The sequence below is a fragment of the Rhinoderma darwinii genome, chromosome 3 (genome assembly GCF_050947455.1).
Source record: "Rhinoderma darwinii isolate aRhiDar2 chromosome 3, aRhiDar2.hap1, whole genome shotgun sequence".
Classification (NCBI taxonomy): Eukaryota; Metazoa; Chordata; class Amphibia; order Anura; family Rhinodermatidae; genus Rhinoderma; species Rhinoderma darwinii.
In genome coordinates this window covers 421486637-421502506 of record NC_134689.1, presented here as the reverse complement: position 1 = coordinate 421502506, position 15870 = coordinate 421486637, and positions in this window count along the sequence as shown.

The following is a 15870-nucleotide window of genomic DNA, read 5'->3' as shown; positions in this document are numbered from 1 at the left end:
CGAACCTGATCTTGAGCGGGAGAGTGAGTGTGACCTAAGTCGTCGCCACTTATAAACTCTATTTTGATGAAAGTCATAGGTGTCTCTCTGGAATTTAGCTGTTTTTATGGAACAAATGTCTTGTTCCCATCTCTGGAACTCCTTATCAAGATCAGTGTTCAGTTTATCCAGTGCCTCATTAGACAGATCTCTCTTAATTTTAATCTGAATCTCTTCGATTTCAATCTCTAATTCAGTGAGAGTTTTTTTATTAGATTGAATCAATAAACCCATATATCCTTTTGAGCACATTGAAGACAGTTCCTCCCATTTGTTTTTAAAAATGTCATCTTCAATAGGGAATGAGGGGAAGACTTGGACTCTGAGTCCTCTGGGAATAAGGCCTTTAGTAAGATATTTATCTAAAAAGGCCTTATTCCACCATACTCTTGTTTTTTGTTTAAGTAACTCTTTGAGTCTACTAATATAATCCCTCATGTCTCTGCCATTAGTATTTAAAATCAAATTCAGATCCTCTTTAAAAACCTCGTTAATTTGCGAGAGCCAGGATTGGTCTCGCATGCGGAAATCCATAGTGGGCCTGGAGCCAACAGCTGTGGGAAGCACACAGAAAAATAGTATAATTGGACAAATAAGTCTCACAGGGCACATAAGCATCAAGGTGGGAAGCAGAAGTCTCAACCACCTACTACATTTATTTAGAGATAGGGACTCAAAAAAATGGTATATAAACACTAGAGAAAAGAAGAGTCCATAACTATCGAGTATGAAAAATATCTTTATTAAATTACAAAAAATGAGAATCTAAAATACATCTGTAACTGGATCAGCATTTATATGTACAGATAGAGTTTATATGCAGACACAATGTATATAGCATGGAAGGTCACGTAAATATTGTATCCCAAATCAGGGTTAAATTCACACAGGTAGATAAAGATCAGGTATAGGTCAGGGCAAAAGGAGCAAAGTGAAAAAGCTCAGAGTAAAGGCTTAAACCTGATAAAAGCAGGTGCAATAGCTGTATGTAAGGCCTGACGAAACCTCGATGGTGTGCTTACCCATGTTCAGATGACGTGATAGCTTGACCCACAGAGTAAGATAGCGCCCCGACGCGCGTTTCGCTTGTAGCTTTATCAAGCGGTGCAGTCTCCATGTTGATAGCCTGTTTAAATCCTACATCATGGTGGTCATGTGATCTAATTGTGGCCAATCCTCGCTGGTCGTGCTAACGCAGGAGAGTGATTAAGCTTTTCAGCCTTCCTTTGATGTCTCTACCCATTTTATTCTTTTTAAGTTCTGTATTTTATCTTGATAATAAAGTGCTTTTTGTCTCTATCCATGTCAATACCTAGATCTGGACATCATCCTAAACTTCTGTCTGGCCTCCATCAATATACATTCGTCTCACCATATGGACTTAGGGTTGAGTCTGAAAAGAACAAGGCGTTGGTCTTTTCTTTCCTATTTTGTAGTATTTTTTATGTAATCTGTATTTCTGCCCTGTGGGATACATTTAATCCACACTAGAGGTTGTACCTTACTATTGCGGCCATTCTTTCACCTAATTTATTCACTATTATTTATTATTTTTAATTCCTCCGAGTATTATTATACACTTTAATTAATCTGTATCTCCTATTCATCATAAATATCATTTGTGCCTCTTCTGTTTGCTTTGGCACCGTAACACTTTATCATTATTCTTTATTGCGTACCATGTATCGCCTTAATCACTTTTTTGTTTTTATATGACTTACTATTATATATTGTTAAATTGGTCACTGGGCATGTGTGTATTAACTATTATGTTGGAGTCATGTATTTCATTTCATGTAGATATTATTTATTGACATTTTTCTGTCATCCTCTAACCTTTGCATTGGTTATTCTCCTCCATTAATACTCTTCTCTTGCTGTATTCTAACATTTCCACAAGAGGGCATTTATACAGCGCGCATTATATTATACAAATTTCACTACACATTCACATACATTAATCACATTGTGTATATTCAGTTGCACTAAGTTTTAATACTTACGCTTTGTATCTACGCTGGGACTGCGCGTGAGTGAGTGATGTGGGATACGGACTCCCCCCGCCGGTTGTCAGCTATCGCTCCACGCGCCTGCGCTGTTTCCCTGGTGACGTGCGCTGTTGGGTGATAGCGCCCGGCCGCGGTAGTCTCGCGCGCCTATGCAAAACATACTCCTGCGTTAGCACGACCAGCGAGGATTGGCCACAATTAGATCACATGACCACCATGATGTAGGATTTAAATGGGCTATCGACAAGGAGACTGCACCCCTTGATAAAGCTACAAGCGAAACGCGCATCGGGGCGCTACCTTACTCTCTGAGTCAAGCTATCATGTCATCTGAACATGGGTAAGCACACCATCGAGGTTTCGTCGGGCCTTACATACAGCTATTGCACCTGCTTTTATCAGGTGTAAGCCTTTACTCTGAGCTTTTTCACTTTGCTCCTTTTGCCCTGACCTATACCTGATCTTTATCTACCTGTGTGAATGTAACCCTGATTTGGGATACAATATTTACGTGACCTTCCATGCTATATACATTGTGTGTGCATATAAACTCTATCTGTACATATAAATGCTGATCCAGTTACAGATGTATTTTAGATTCTCATTTTTTGTAATTTAATAAAGATATTTTTCATACTCGATAGTTATGGACCCTCCTTTTCACTAGTGTTTATATATGGTGGGGTTGCCTGAAGGTATGCCAGTTATTGCGACAAATCTTTATTCTGCTATATTCTATAGCTGAGATTAACTTGAAATTGTCCCCGTCACAGGCATTACTTAATGAGACCGTCCCTGGACTGTCTAAAGCCTCTCAGAAATTTGTATCCTTTCATTTCCTGGCAGCCAAAATTGCTATAGCTACATCCTGGAAAAGCCCTGTGATTCCTATTCATCTGGTTAAGACTAAACTGAGTTAGATTATGGTCAATGGCCGTCTGCAATGTATGGTCTCAGATAAGGAGGAACTCTTCCTTCAAGTTTGGCAGCCATAGCTCAGATACCTTGCGACAATCTCTTAGGTTAATTTTGCCTGGAAGACATTTGACCTTCATTTTCCTGTCTTTTCCCCCATTTTCCCTCTTTACCTCATCCCTTTTATTCCTTCCTTAATTTTTTCTTTCCTTTTTCATATATGGCAATATTTGGAATATATTTGTCTGTTATGGTCCGATTTACGGGGAATGTCCCCCGACTGTTATTTGCACTGTTTGATGTACAGTTTGCCTTTTCTTGAAAACCTTCAATAAAAATTATTGAAACAAAAAATTAGGCAAATTAATAGATTCAAAAATTATTATCATTTATAGGTTTATATATGGTTTGATGGCCCAACCAAAATCTGATCCTTGGTATTCTCACTTAGGAGAACTCCAACAATCATCAGTTACGGCTGCTCAATGCCACCGGTCTGTATGTGTTTTTAATGGCTACGTTCAAGTAGGGTTTTCATATACCGTATTTGTGATTATTCTACAACTTGTGTATTCGAAATCAATAAATATCGCTTGTGGATTTATTGATTTGCATGGACGTGCTCTTATATTGTGCTATTAGGATTATTACAATTATCATTATTAATTCAGACCCCAGACAAGACCTCAGAATAAACTCAGACTCCAAAATTCAGACCCTAGCCCAGACTCCAAAATGAATTCAGACCTCAGACAAGATCACAAATTTAATTCAGACCTCAGACCAGACCCCCATATTCAGACTTCAGACCTCAGACCAGAGCCCTATATTTACTTACTGCTCCTTGGTCCTACATAGTTATCGTTAGCATTGGGTGCTGTTGCACACAGTGTCGTGATGCCAGGCAGCGATAAGACATTGTGTGCACCAGCACCTGGAGCTGAGGAGGACCTAGAAGCAAGGAGAGGTAAGTGATGCCAGTCGTTATCTATTGGGTTCAATTTGCATCACCTATGCCAATTCGTCCCACCAAAAGCAAGACTTCATACTTCTGCCACAATATAAAAATAACAAAAAGGTGAAAAGCAAAACAAAAAATAATTATTAGTTTTGTACTTTGGATTTGTCCAGAATGAAAAAAAAGTCTACGTTATTTCCAGAAGCACCGCTCTTCTTATCCATGTTACTAATATGTAATCTCCTAAAGCATATCTACGTATTTAGGGCTAGGTAATGTACAACAGAACACCCTCCCATCATTAATTTACAGACAACTCCATATATAATATGAGATACGAAAAGAAAGGAGTCTATAGCTATCTACTTATGAAAAATATAACAAAATGTATTAATCATACGACAAACAATATTCAAATTGATACAACAAGGCAAAAGACTCCAGTATTTATACATAGTATAGCAGGAAAAGAGCAGAGCACCGGATCAGAACATATCACATCACTATAGCAGAATTATCTACATACACATAATATATGGGCGGCTGTATGTGAATCACTACTTTTCTATTATGACCCCAAGTGACTCTATAAATACTATTCCTATTCAGGAGTTTCTGTCATTGGGAAAAGAGAAATACTTTTTCAAACTATAAGCCTAAAAAATATTGAACAACAATAAAACATATCTTTATAACTGATATAAAAAAAATGTATTGGTCACCAAAATTTTTTAACAAAAATCACATTGATATCCCAACAAACACAAAAGTTATAGCCGTTGAACTGACACTAAAAACTGGTAAACTGTGTCTGACCCTGAAGACCCAAAATATCCTCAAAGTCAGAAACAATTCCGGACTCATATTTAAACCATTAAGCAATGGAGGCTGAAATAGGAATCTATCTTCTAACCTTCATTGTCTTACATGGTGGACATTTGGTTCTGTAATATAAAGTTTTCCAATCAGGTTATTGATGAACTTGAAAATTTTCTGGATTTCCCTCATATAATGTAATGGGATACTTCAATATGAAATGAAATAAGGCAATCAATATTTTACTGAAAATCCCAATGGCTCCACATCTCAATAAGGCGAATCCCCAAAGGACTCATTTAAAATGCAAGAAAGTTACACAATTAAAACACCACAATTAGCCGTCGTTACTTTCCTTAACTAAGCAATTTAGGATTTTATTAACATGATCCCAAGACATTTCCTACAATAGACGCGTCATTATGGGACTTCACAATGCAATGTTTGTTTACGTGGAGTCGTTATGAAGACAATTCTCCTTGGGTTTGGTTCATGAACTGAATCATATCAATATTTAGACACCATTTACTATGGAAATTGAATATGTAATTTATTTGTATATGAAGAGGATATTATTGTGAATTATGTAGAACTAATACAGATAAGCAGAGCTGAACGTTATTGAACTGACACTAAAACTATAACATTAAACTTAGATGGTGACCAATACAGAGGTGTAAATGTCAACTTTAGTACCTTAAAATAACCACATAACACATTGTTTAACAAAAATAAATCACAGCACCACACTTTCAAAGCCTCTGGACCCGACTACTCAGCTGCCCCTTTAAAACAGCTGGATCTGGCCCATTAATCCATTCCACTGACCAATCCATAAAAGTATCCAGATCATATTAGAATATTATGGGGCTAACTGCGTAAGTCTTAAATGGGTGTCTGGTAGAGAAAACCCATATATCTATATATATATATATATATCTATATATATATATATATATATAATTATATATAAAATCCCCCCAAAAATTAAGAGGCAGCACTCCAAGGAGTTTGGTGAAAAAAAAGAGTGCTGCCTCTTCATTTTTTGGGGATTTCATTAACAAGGGTTCCTAGCCTCAACCTAGGAGGCCTGCACCCACTGCTGTTGCTGTGCTGCTTTATTATTTTTCTCATTTTGTATATATATATATATATATATATATATATATATATATATATATATGTACTGTATATACATATAAAAAAATATTTATATATATATATATATATATATATATACTGTATACAAAATACACAACCAACAAGAAGGTTTAATCAGCACATTCCAACAAAATGAAAAAAAAAACTTGTATACAGGTGCAAGAATGCCTGTGACTGAAAATAATACGTTATATAAGAGAATGGCGACAGCACACTGCGAACACTGCCACCATAAAACTATAAATAAATAAATATGCATAGCTGCTGAATCTACTTACAATAGTGAGGTTCTTAGCGCACATTTTGATCAAATTGTGTGAGCCCACCTGCCACGATAAGGCAACTACTATGAGGTGAGTACCTACGCTGCACAAACACCCAGAAATAGGACTAAGAATATATATATATATATATATATATATATATATATATATATATATATATATATATATATATATTCTATTGCACAATTCTGAGCTAATAGAGGGGTTCCCTGCAAAGACCGTCTCTCTCTATGGGGGACCTGTCATGTCCTTCTTTACACTGACAACACAATGTCCCATTGTGGACACTGTGTAATACTTAATTTCTCCTGTGGTGGCACTGCAGGGAAGCTGAACATTTCCTGTCAGTTTTATTCACAGAATACAGCTGATAACTGAGGGTTCTAGCTGGGGAACACTTTGTTATCAGTTTAGTGTCAAGGGATAATTCTAACAAGTAGAGATTGTCAAAACAAGAGGACCCATTTAACTTATCAGTATTACATTTTTGCCCTATAATAATAATGAGATGAATAAGCCTGCCCCCAGTGTACAAAGCACAAACAGAAAAGTGATAGAAAGGGTCACCTATTGTGGCTCAGTGGTGAGTGGGGAAACTATATTTCACGCTTATTATTATTATTATTGTTGTTGTTGTTATTATTCTAATTCTTTTTATATAGAGTGACATTGGAAGTTAAACAATAAAAATATTTGCTGATAATTAATTGCTTGGAACACTAAATTTAGAATGAAAAAAAAAAAAACTATCCATAATACCATACCAACTATCTGCAGGCATCATATGTCTTAGATGGACCTATACTGGGGGAGTCACTTGTTGAGAAGGATCTGGGTGTACTTGTAGATCATTGACTAAATAACAGCACAATGTCAATCAGCTGCTTCTAAGGCCAACAAGATATTGTCGTGTATTAATAGAGGCATGGACTCGCGGGACCGGGATATAATATTACCACTTTACAAAGCATTAGTGCGGCTTCATCTAGAATATACAGTTCAGTTCTGGGCTCCAGTTCATAGAAAGGATGAAAAATACAAAGAAGATCAAGAAAGCTAATAAGGGGCATGGAGAATCTAAGGCTGGGTTCACACGAGCACATTAACGTCCGTAATGGACGGACGTATTTCGGGCGGAAGTCCCGGACCGAACACAGTGCAGGGAGCCGGGCTCCTAGCATCATAGTTATGTACGTTGCTAGGAGTCCCTGCCTCTCCGTGGAACTACTGTCCCGTACTGAAAACATGATTACAGTACGGGACAGTTGTCCTGCAGAGAGGCAGGGACTGCTAGCATCGTACATAACTATGATGCTAGGAGCCCGGCTCCCTGCACTGAGTTCGGTCCGGGACTTCCGGCCGAAATACGTCCGTCCATTACAGACGTTAATGTGCTCGTGTGAACGCAGCCTAAGTTATGAGGAAAGATGATGGACAGGAGGAATGTACGAGGCACTCACCGCTGTGGCAATAGAAAGGATTTATTTGAACAGATCTCGGTCAATGATGATGTGAAAGATGCCCTAAGTTATGAGGACTTATTTAGCCTTGAAAATAGACAACTAAGGGGGGGGGGGGTCATGATTAATTTGTATAAATATATGAATGGAATATATAAAAAATATAGTGAAATCCTGTTCCATGTAAAACCCCCTCAAAAGACAAAGGGGGCACTCCCTCCATCTGGAGAAACAAAGGTACAATCTGCAGAGGCGGCAAGTCTTCTTTAGGGCTTATTCAGATGAACGGGATATACGTCCGTGCAACCCGCGTGATTTTCACGCGCGTCGCATGGACCTATATTAGTCTAAGGGGCCGTGCAGACTAGTGCGTGATTTTTACACAGCGTTGATCCATTGCAAACAAGTCATGACATGTCCGTTCTTTGGGCGTTTTTCACGCATCACGCACCCATTGAAGTCAATAGGTGCGTGAAAACCACGCATGCCACACGGAAGCACTTCCGTGCGCACAGCGTTTTTCACGCAATACTTGTTAGGTCTATGTAAATGAGTTGAGAAAACTTGTCCAAACAAGCACAAACCAGGAAGTGGGTTTTCACTTGTTGGGCACATGCTGGATATTGAAACCGACAACTGCTGCAATGCCTTGTGTGTGTGATGTGGAGAAGCTGATCTGCCTGGTCCAGGAGAGGCCACAGTTCTGGGACACGCGGGCAGAGGCCTACCACGACCGCACGGGCAAGGAGGTTGCCTGGCATGAGGTCGCGCAGACCCTATTTGGCCAGGAGTGGGCTAAATGCAGCACAAGAGACCGAAAGAGCATTGGTAAGTACATTGCTTTATATATGCCATGGCAAACACACATGCTGTAGTGTATCTTTGTGTTAACATGTTCCAACTGTGCAAGGTAGCAGGTGTGTCACAGCATCATTGAGCTGGTGTATAATGTATCAATCTGTGTAAGGAATGCCAACATTTCGAACAAGTGCCGATTTCGGTGATGTCACCTGGTGACATGCCCATTTTTTGTTGTTGTTCCTATGTACAGTTGATGATGTCAAAACCCGCTGGAGGAGCTGTCGGGATCAATTCCGGCGGGAATATGGCGCCAGAGGGCGAAGTGGGGACGGAGCCACAAAGAAGCGCAAATACATATACACACAGCAGCTGATGTTCCTCAAGGAAATTATAGAGATGCACCCGTAAGTACTGACTGTACCTACCTTGAAGAAATGTGTGTGTTCACATGTCATTCAACCAAAACAGGTTGTTTGTCCCTTGTGGCAATATAAGGAATAATGGAAAATGTTTCTGACAGATGCAGTGACAATCTCCTCGACACCGAAGAGGAGGCTGGGCATGAAGAGTCGCAGGCGGCCCAAGAACACCATCCCGTGCTGCCCTTAACACCAGAGACGACTGCACCACAACAAGCCACACAGGCGATCAGCCAACCCCAGCTGCCACGGGACGGAGCAAATCCAAGGACGCCACCAGCCAGGCGCAGGCGCACCCACGTTGGTTCGGCAGGTGCCCACGTGGACTCCAGGGTACTGGAGTACCTGCGCCGCTGTGCCGAGGAGGACGCCTGTGACGCCTTTTGCCGCAGCCTTGCGCCGCTACTCAGGCGAGTACCCGAGCATCGGATGGCGCGCGTCCAAGGCTCCATCCTCGGCTTAATAGACTCTGCAACAACTCCTAACAATCAACGCCAGTGCTTCCAGGCAATTGAGCATTGACGTGGATTGCCTGAGCCATCGGTGCCCTACACTGCACCTGGCCCTTCCCAGCCTGCCACCCCCTTGCCACGCCAACAGTACCAATGGCGACCAGAATGTCACCAAGTCATGTGCCACTGCGGGACCGGCCTTTACCACCGTACAGCAGACCCCTGGAAACCTTTGCCCACGGCCCACCTGCAGGGTACCACACTCAGCATCAGCACCACTATGCTGGGCAGCTATAACTCCCCATCCCGCCAATATCCGGAGTTGTAGTGCTCTGTTGGCAGAATAGGTTTTGGTTGGTTTTTGGGCCAAAAGCTCAAAAATGTATGTGGATTGTGCATCATGTTGGTGCGTTTATGTGTTATTATTTTGAGCTCCGTTATATATAATGTTTAGTTTGCACATTACACAATAAAGTGTGGTTTTGTTTAGCAAGAAAAGTGTGTGTGTTTGCCTACATCTATGTGGTGTAACAAACGTTCAAAAACAGGTCCTTTAGGTAACGTTGGAACATTCAGGCCAGGGCCCAAGATAGTTGCATGCCATAATTGAGGTATTAGTGTATCTTTAGCGGTTTTGCTCAACTCAAAAAAGTATTCTCTGCCGCCTAGCAGTGCTATGATAAAGGCTGCGCGAAGGAGATTTGTGTTTGTATTTGGGAACATTGGATATGCCAATGTGCTTCACATACAATTACTTTTTGGCCAGCAAAACAATATGGCGAAACCACAAAATATATAAGCTCGCAACCCACGTCAAGGGTCCTCATGTCTTGCGAGTCCCTAATAATAAACTTCCCACAAACTTGATTATAGTAAGGAAAGGAGGAAACCTCCAGCTCACCAGTAGTTGCGTCTCCAGACACCTCGCACGGATCCCCGCAACGGCCAAGAGTCCCTTAATTTTTCTAAAATCATGGGGTTTTAAATATCAAGACAAATAATATCACAGAGATTTATACCTGACCAATTATACAATAACCACTAGTATACATAAAACATATCAATCAAAATTCCACATAATTTCGTTTAGATATTAAGTATATTAGAAGTGGTCACAAATTTATATAGATCATACTTACTAGATGCATATAATTTCGGTTGTTGGGATTAAGATATAGATTAAAGAACTTTGAATTATCATTTAAAAGGATATATATACCAATTCCCAGAAAACCAGTGGAATAATCCTTGGATTATGGGACATAACGAATTTATCATCTAGTTCATATATTTTCCAGGACATTCCTGTAACAACTGTCTAATATAACCGGAGGATGTAAGTTATCCACCTATATACACCCTGAACATATGTTTGTCTTGATATTGCGAACTTTGCACTTGAAGAATCTCCGTATATATACATTCCATATTTTCAAAATACCTATAACACCTGGTTTCACTATAATTCTATAAATCCAAGAATAATACAAAAGTGTAGAGTGGAAATGTACTCACCGTTTATATGGGGCGTTTGTCGGACCGCTTCTTGTGTTGGTTGAGGCTAGGTTGTGCCCTCGGGTGGCTTTGATGGTGTAGGGTCACGTCATGGCCGTTGTTCAGCTTTTGTTGTGCTGCATGTACAGAAGGCTTGCGGCGGCGATGGGAGTTTGTACACAAATCGGTGTAGCAGGTTCCATCCCTGTGTACTTGAACACCAGTTTAGTTTCCATACCAAATATAAATATTTAAACAATAATAACAACGAAAACATGGGGAACTTCGGGAATTATATATACCCACATCTAAGGTATGTTCCAATATGATACCAAGAACATTCTTCCGCGACTTACAGTCTACAAATATATGGAATAAAATACATTAATAGGATATTTTTATCTATACGAAACCATGCACGTCTGATTTCCTAAATACAATATACATATACTCATGAGAGAAATATAATTCCTATACTTTACATATACATATACGTGTTGAATTCCTAACTTCAAGTCCAATTGGTCATAGTGGTAGGAAATCACTTTCTTCCCTCATCATTTTTAATTTAATCACATTCGCCAACACAATGTTCTGTTTATATATTATATTCATGCAGATTCTTTGTTGTATTTGTTTATATCTCAATGTGCTTCAGATACATTAGAAGCCAGATTACCAGATAATGATTTGCAAATGTCTTTTTATATCTGTATTTATTTTTATTCTTATTTTGTTAGTTGTATATTTGGAATGTTTAATTTGTGTTTGCCCCTTCTATGCTGAGTCTATATTTTTTTGTCCGCTGACCATTTCAATCCGTAAATTTGGTTCGTATGTATGATAAAACTAGTATCAAAAGATCCAAGGTTTGACAAGCACGATCTGAGAAACAAAAGCAGTATAACAGTGCTTTAGCTTTGCATAAATGTAACGAGTAGACCGCTGATACTCAGAGCCAACTCACCGTGTTACACAAAGTAACGAAAATACACTCCACCCATATTCATCACACGGGTTAAAGTTTCCACCTGCGGAATTAATTATCAATCAATGTCAGCCTATGCTGACTCTTGAACGGCAGCTCGCTTCGTATATCAAGCAGACACAGCATTGGGGGCACTCATATTCTTTTTGCCATGATTAAGAGCAACATGCTTGCTCGAAACGCGTAGGCCAAGGTCATCCAGCCTGCTTAATATATACACCTTGAGACTGCGTCTCCATGCAATTTTTAACTATTTTCTGCAATAAACTTGGGAACAGTTTTCCTTTTTAACCAAACACAGCGCTGGATCTTTTCCTTCTTTTTTCTAATAAACTACCCACCTTAAATTACTAAATTTTCCCTGACAAATGATACATTGTGGCACCAATCTCCACTAAGCCACCTTTCACAGAGAATCGTCATGCCATGGCAGTGCTCCATCGGGGCTGTCAAAATATTCTGCAAATATGTCGCACACTCGGATACCAGATGTTTGTGCCCTTTCTAGTGGAATTTGGGCCAGAATGGTTGATGTGGTAGCATTTCTTCTAATATATTCAGCATCAAAACCTGCATCATGTATGCGGCAAAAGTTATGAAGAACACGGGTCACATTTTGCAGCGTCAGTTGCATTGTTGTGAGAAACACCCGCCATTTGGTTGTCATAATGCCAAATGCACATTCAACACATCTACGAGCTCGGCTTAGCCGGTAATTGAAGATGCGCCGACGGTCATCCAAGCCCCTTCTTGCAAATGGACGCATTACTTGGCTTGTGAGGCCAAAACCCTCATCTGCAACGATGACATATGGGACTGGTGTTCCTCACGAGCCAGGCAGGATGGTCGGTACCGGCACAGAAAGTTGATTGGTCATAAGACGATAGCCCATTCGGGATGAGCGAAATATGCAGGCATCAGCAGAGCTTCCATATGACCCAATGTGTACAATTGTAAAACAATAATTACTGTCGGCCAAGGCCAACAAGACTATGGAAAAATACTGTTTGTAATTATAGTATCTTGAGCCAGAGTGGGGGGGGGCTTCTTCACACGAATAAGCTTCCCGTCTAGGGCACCTAATTGTATTATAAGGAAATTGGGTGGTGGTCAGAAAATCTTCAGAAATAGTAAGCCAGTGCTCTGTCGTGGGCTGAGGCATCACTGTGGGCTTTAACACCTTCCCGTCGTAAACAACTTTCAGATTTTCATTTTCGTTTTTTCCTCCCCACATTCCAGAAGCCATAACGTCTTTATTTTTCCGTCGATATAGTACTATGAGGGCTTGATTTTTGCGGGACGAGTTGTAGTTTTTTGTAGCACCATTTATTTTGCCGTATAATATACTAGGAAACGGGAAAAAAAATATTTGTGGGGTAGAAAATGAAAAAAAACAGTGATTCCGCCATGGTTTTTTGCGCGCTGTTTTTACGGAATTCACTGTGCAATTAAAACAACATGTTAACTGTATTCTGTGGGTGAATACGATTACGGCGATACCAAATATATATTATTTTTTCTATGTTTTACTACTTTTACATGTAAAAACCTAAGTGTAAAAAAGAAAATTTATTTTGCGTCGAAAGGGGTGGTTTTTTGAACTTTTAATATTTGTTTTTTTTTTTACACCAAAAAAAGACTTTATTTAACTTATTTTTACTTTTTTTATTAGTCCCCCTCGGGGACTTCAACCAGCGATCGTTAGATCGCTTGCACGATATACTGCAATACTAATGTATTGCAGTATATCGTGATTCTGACAGGCACCTATTAAGCCCTGCCGGAGGCAAGGCTTAATAGGTGTACAAAGATGGCGGACCTGGGGGTGTTCATTAAGCCCCCAGGCAGCCATAGCAACCATCGCCCCCCCCTGCGATTGCATTGCGGGGGGCGCGATGATCTGTTAGAGGGGGTCGCCCCCCTCTTTCTGACAATTTAAATGCTGCGGTCAGTATTGACCGCAGCGTTTAACGAGTTAAAGTAGCGGGATCGCGCTCGAGCGCGATGCCGCTAGTTACTCTGAAGTGTCGGCTGTAACATACAGCCGACACCGTCATCGTATGGAACTAGCTCACTGTGTGAGCCCGCTCCATACTTCCCCTACCCGACTTTGGCGTATGGATACGTCAAATGTCGGGAAAGGGTTAATCCACAGCACAAAACAGGTGCCTGTCACAATGCCAGAAATTGTGCTCACTCCCAGAAGGAATTCGAAATGTAAGGAATGGTAGCTATTTCCTGTAGCAAGAAATCTACATGGGCGAGAAAAAAACACACAAACAAAAAGACACTTTATGTAGGACATGACACCCACACACCATACTGTAAGCTGGAATTGTATAAAACACACATACCTCAACGTCACAAGGAGTCGATCCTCAGGAGAAATGCAGCGCCGCATGTTTCTGTCCTGGTAGGTGATTCCTGGACGAATCAGGTCCAGCAGAATATCAAACGTGGCCACAGACATGCGGCAAAACGACCTAAATTTATCTGGGTGACGGCGGAAGTCATCATAGAGAGTATGAAAGTGCCCTTTGGAGGTGCGCTGTGCCACAAGAGGATGAACCCAAATTCTCCCTCTTCTCCGGGTTCCCTCCTGAAGCATGGGTCGGCGCTCGGCAAATCTCAGAGAAACCATCCACGATAGCAACACACGGCCCAGCGGGGTCAACGGCATAATTTCGCTTTTTAGACGCAAACAAGCCAAGAAACACAGTAAATGACCAAAAGCAGCTTGCAAGGTGCAAAAAGGATGAGAACATGTGCTCACATCAAGCAGGTGTTTGAGAAGGGTGCCTTTTTGTAGGCTGCCCTCTCCATGACTCCACCCTCCGTTTTTTTAACGCGCGTAAATAACGCATGCAATACGCGCGTAAAAAACGCAGAAACGCAGCCATAACGCATGCCACACGCAATTACAACGCACACAAAATGTCACGTTTTTTACGAGCGCAAAAAACACACGCTTGTGTGAATCCGGTCTTAGGCCTCATTTACACGAGCGTGTGCGTTTTGCGAGCGCAAAAAACGCCGCATTTTGCGTGCGTTTGTATTGCGTATGCACTGCGTATATGCAGCCTTGTTGCGTTTTAAATGCGCGCACGACTAGCGTTTGCATCGCGCGTAAAAAACGCTCAGGGGATTAGTGGTACGCCAGCCTACAAATAGGCCAGCTGGCCCAACCCATGCTTGCTGGTAGAAGCATGTTTAGAACCTTATTTCCGCCTCTGCAGAAACCACCGTGTGTGTTTTTCCCTTCACATTGGAATTGCCTTGCCACCCAATTATTATGGCTTCGCCAGCGCTGGCGCGTGTGCTTCTTGTCTGGATGATCTCACGTCGGTTTGGCGAGCGCCGACACATGCTGCAGGACCAAACGCCTGTAAGAAGTTGCATTTGGGTTCATCCACTTGTGGCCCAACGTACTATAAAAGGCCATTTTCATACCCTGTATGAGGACTTACGCCGGCAGCCAGACAAATTTCGTGCCTTCTGCCGCATGTCTGTGGCCACATTTGACCTTCTGCTTGCGCAAACTCGCTCTGGTCTCACCTACCAGAATACCAACATGAGACGCAGCATTTCGGCCGAGGAACGGCTGCTTGTGACCTTGAGGTATGTGTGAAACTGCTAGAACTTAGTCCATGCCGCTGTCTGCTTCACCAGCCCCCCACTAACATGTGTTCTGCCTTTGTTTTTCTTTCTCGTTGTTTTCTAGATTTCTGGCCACAGGCAATAGTTATCATTCGTTGCATTTTGAATTTCTTTTGGGAGTGACCACCATTTCGTTCATTGTCATATCCACCTGTGTGGTGTTGTGGCAGAGTTTAAAGAGCACGGTCATGCCTCAGCCCACGACAGAACAGTGGCTAAGTATTTCAGAGGGATTTCTTCGAGCTACAGAATTTCCAAATTGCATTGGTGCCCTAGACGGCAAACACATTCGTGTGAGAAAGCCCCCACGCAGTGGCTCCCAATACTTTAACTACAAGCAGTATTTTTCTATGATATTGTTAGCCTTGGCGGACACGAATTATTGTTTCAGTATTGTAGACATTGGCTCGTATGGCA